The 4,630-nt window shown below is 54.5% G+C and overlaps 1 long non-coding RNA gene across 1 annotated transcript; it reads left to right on the forward strand.

Annotated features, from left to right (window-relative positions):
* The first annotated feature begins 783 nt into the window (after positions 1-783).
* On the forward strand, positions 784-4,624 carry LOC121026475 (uncharacterized). Its single transcript, XR_005788370.1, has 3 exons — positions 784-1,340; positions 3,188-3,314; positions 4,464-4,624. It is a non-coding gene; the product is annotated as an uncharacterized LOC121026475 (long non-coding RNA).
* The last annotated feature ends 6 nt before the right edge of the window (positions 4,625-4,630 follow it).

Here is a 4,630-nt window from a genome sequence, read left to right on the forward strand (position 1 = left end):
CTGGAGGACGGGGAAGGGAGCTGGGCTGGAGCTGTCCGAGGTGTGGAAGGTGTGCACTGCTCCAGAGCCTGGCCTGAGGACCCGACCAAGGAGGGGGTCTTAAGGTCGTTATTACTGGTGGGCTCTGCAGTGAGCGTCAGGAGGGCTGAGACGTGGAGTGCCCCGGGGGATTCAGCATCCCTGATGCTCCCTCCCTAAAGGAGCGTACCTGATGTAGAAGGTATTCTGACCTGGGTCTAGAAAAGAATGCCTGGATGTGGTAAGTTTGTTGGCCTGGGTGGAGACGGAGGTAGAGACACTCAGTCCTGCAGGTCAGGTGATCCTGGGAGACAGTCCCTATGGGACAAAGAAATAGCCAGACTTGTGGAGCAGTTGGGTCCCAGATGAGGACACTGCTCTCTCACCACCTCCACCCTTGGGGGCAAGAGGAAGGCAGGAGTGCTCCAGTCAAGGGGTCCTGCCAGCGCCCTGCAGGGGGCCACGCAGCAGGTAGGCTTGTTTGCTGAAAGGAAGAGTAGCTGAGCTGCCCGCTCAGACTCTCCCTACAACTCATTAAATTCAGAACGTATGAAACATTTATTGAGACATCAGCTAACCAACATTTATGTAAATATGTATACATGGAAACTAGAAATGAATGCATTCGATAAATGAAGAGCAACAACACTTTATGAAAATTGCAAAGTTAATTTATCTGTGGTATTTGCTAACAACAGAACGATGTATAACACATCTTTTGAAAATCGCAAGCAGAGATAACACTAATCCAAATTTTATGAACCCTGTCCTTTATTTGCAATGGAAACATACAGGCTTGTTAACTCTGTGGGTAGTTAGTGTGCATCAGTTCTGTTTAATACTGTTATCAGCTCTGTGAGGTGGGGGCCAGGAATTGAGGCTCGGGACGTTCATTCCTCCTACAGAACCACATCGCTGGTAAGAGCGGCACTGACGTCAGAGGGGCTGAGAGCTTAGGTTATCAGGCTGGGAGCACTTTGCTCCAGGGCAGGGCAGGGGTAGTGGGGGTCCAGTTCAGTCTGTTGGTTGCCTACCATGGTTGCCCCTTTCTCATGGCCTCCCTCTTCCCACAGGTTCCCATGGCATTTGCAGAAATGCTTATGGATCCTGTACAGGTGCATGGAGGATGTGACAGTTGGAGGACACCCCAGTTGTCCCCCTGATGGTTTTGCCACTCCCATATAAAGAATGATGGTGTCCTGAGATTGCTCACCTTTTCTCCCTCCCTTGGGTCTAAAGTCCCTGTGGTCTCATCAAAGCCCAGGGTCTTGAACTCATCCCTGGATTCTATGGAGCATTGCCCATGTGTGACAACCAATGGGGTAAGATGTGGAAGGGTGTCCTGGGCACAGGATCCAGAATGTTCAAGTGATGGGGGTGAGAGTGAGTTGGAATGATCAGGGAACTGCGAGGCTCTTACCTACAGTGGGAATATGGGGCAGCGGGGGGAGTGTTGAGGGGCATATAGTTACCAGGTCCACAGTTACAGCCTGAGGTGGTGAGCCTTTAATCTGAAGGAAGTAGGAGAAGGTTCTGAGCTGAGGAGGCAGGTGACCTGATCTTCACAGGCTGTGTGCAGCTGCAGTGTGCATGAGCGCCTCGACGAAGGTGGGGATAGTGGGGGGCCTCCTGGGACTGCGCAGGTGACCTCTGCTGATGGCTCCACAGGGCTGGTGGCTGTGGAGGTGGAGGACCAGCTGCCTTCTGGATGTGTTCCAGATGGAGTAGCCCATGTTCAGTGATGTGGCGAGCAAGGGTGTGGGGGGACGAGATGGAAGGGGGCGTCAGGGGCAACCCCAAGGATTTTGGCTTTCTCTGGAAGAATGGATGTCCTGTCAGTTGAGACGGGGAAGTCAGTAGTCAGTTGGTATAGGAAGTCAGGTTTTGCCACTGATGTCACATGGTCCAGAGACTCCCGACTAGAGGCACCCACTTAGCAGTCGGACGCACAGGTCTGGAGTTCAGGGGAGGCTTCTAGGTTGCAGACAGCCAGAGACAGTGGCCGGCATGTGCACTGCGGTATAGCCGGGCATTAGTTTCCAGAGGGGCCATCATTAGGGTGTGGAAGCAGGAAGGGGAAGAAGGAGATTTGAATCTCTTCTGGGAGCCTGGTTGGTGGTGGTGGACGTCACAAAGGCAGATGAAAAAGCAGAGTAGCTGTGGGGGGCGTGCCCGTGTGGGATACAGGTGAGGAGTCTGAAGGCTTCCGAGGGGTCAGCGGTGTGCAGTAGGTGTTGAAGCATCTCCACGAAGGAGGTCAGGTGTTAGTTAGCTCAGGCCAGGGCGCATGATCTTTCCATGGAGTCCTCAGTGTTTGGTGGTGACTTTGGGTCAGGCCTGTGTTGCTTCGTTGAGGCTGATAGACCTGGTAGGTTAGTTGAGGTTAAAATGAAGCAGCCAGGAGCATTGCTGGGCCTTGGGTGTGGAGTTCAGTGTCGCTGGACTTCACATGCGGGTCAGGTAAAGGCAGGCTGTGACTGCTTGTAGGACAGCAGGGTAGTGATGATGCAGCAGAGGGCTGGGAGTCTGTGAGGTGCTCACGTTAGGTTTGGGAGGGGGAGTACACACGGGTGGCACGTGGGGAGAACCACAAAAGGACCCTGGCACCGGGGAACTTGGGTTTCTGGGGCAGGACGGGGCAAAATAGGATGCTGATTCCACTTGCACACTCCTGCCTGGATTCTATGTGCAACAGCGGTGTGTTGGGAAGGCACAGAAATTACCCGCAGAGTGGGCTGCGGTCTCAGTAACCAAGTTGCAGAAGTGGAGGGACCAGATATGGAGAGAGGTTCAGACCAAGAATGATGGGCAGGTGAGGAGGAGGAGGGGCGCTTATGTGGGAGAGGTAAGTTCAAGTTGTGTTGGCCGGGATGTAGGATCTGGGGGACCTCAGCATAATTTACTGCTGAAAGAGACAGAGAGCCCCCACTGCGGGCCCAGAGCCTGGGCGGCGCTTTCCTGCACCCTCCTCGCTTGTGTTTTTCTGGACACAGCAATCAGTGGCAGTGAGGACAAGGGAAGTGCCAGTGCCACCAGACCCTGTATCTCCTCCACACTGGGAAGTCGGGGTGGAGAGCAAGGGCAAGGAGGGGATGGAAGCAGGTGGCAGTATGAACATTCCGGAAAGAGAAGCTGCACATCGATTGAAGAAGCCTCCCTGTTTTGGCAGGGGGTTGTGGTTTTTACAGACGTGGCCGTGCGCTTCTCCCAGGAGGAGTGGGGGCTCCTTGATGAGGCTCAGAGACGCCTGTACCACAGTGTGATGCTGGAGACCTTTGCACTTTTGTCATCACTAGGTAAGGCCCTCGCACCCACTCCAGCGTCCAGGGCTTAGCTCCGGCTTTCCCCTTCCCTCGGGGTCAGGAGCTCTGGCTTTCCCACAATCACAGGTTTAAGGGGGCCAGGTCCGGGCTGCGTGCACCTCTGCTCCAAGCTTGTCTGAGAAATCCCAGTGGCCTTGCTTGTCCCTGGTCAGGTTATTCTGTTCAGAAGCACGGAGCCTCTGTGCTCAAGGCCTTCCCCTCCTTGCTGACGTTTCTTAGGGGCACCCCTGTGTTGGAACTTCCAGCCACCAACGTGCTCTCTACTCGTAGAGACCACTGGTTCTGTGAGACCCTCCTCTGAGGTTCTTTTGGTTTTAGAATGTGGGATGTCATGTGTTGGATCACTGACTCTGGGGGCCGTGCAGTCTACTCTGTCTTCCTGTGTTTCATCTAGGGTGGCCCGTTCCAGGTCCCATGTAAGTGCTCATCTTGAAGAGGTGGAGGGGCCTTGGTGCCTGACAGCCTGGACCTTACTCCATCACCAGCTACAGGAAATGGCCCTGGGGCTGCAGAGTTGGGAATGGGTGTGTTGTCACAGCTGGCTTTACCATCGTATGATGCCAGGGAGCGTGGTCATACCTTATTTCTACCTGTTCTTTCCTGTCATCATTTCTAACCTTGCACTTCCCAGCTCCCCCACTTTTGTGGCTTCCCTCCATTATCCTTTCACTTCTGCTCACTTTGCAGTACACTTGACATATGACCTACCCTTAAGGTATTGTGATGGCTGCACCTATCTTTAAATAGTCTCTAAACACCAGCTGCTGTGTTGCAAGCACACATTTCTAGGTGTGAACTCAGTCTTCTACCCAGTGCTCACCAGTCACTGGCAGCCGTGGCCTTGTTGAAAGTCATTTGCAGAGGAGAGAGTTGGGGAACCCCCCTGTCCTCCCTGAACTCACCCCGCCCTGGTATCCTTCTCCAGAGGCAGGGCTGTCCCATCATGGGCGCTGGCCAGGGTGAGCTCTGCACAGAAGGCCTTCCTTTCACCGTCTCAAGTTCCCCTGGCCCGTGAGCAGTCCCCTGGCCTCATCCGTGGGCGTGTCCGACACACATTCCCGATGAGGCTGCCTCGTCCCAACAAGGTCAGCGTGCGCTTGACCAGCATTTCTCTGTTTACAGGTTGCTGGCATGGAGCCCGGGACGAGGAGGCCCCTTCAGGGCACAGTGTTTCTGTAGGAGCATCACAGGTCAGGACTCCAAAGCCAGGCCCGTCCTTCCAGGAGGCCCAGCCCTGTGAGACGTGTAGCTCACTCTTGAAAGACCTTTTGCACTTGGCTGAACAGGAC

This window comes from Herpailurus yagouaroundi, unplaced genomic scaffold (genome assembly GCF_014898765.1).
Source record: "Herpailurus yagouaroundi ecotype Mexico unplaced genomic scaffold, PumYag 110345, whole genome shotgun sequence".
NCBI lineage: Eukaryota > Metazoa > Chordata > Mammalia > Carnivora > Felidae > Herpailurus > Herpailurus yagouaroundi.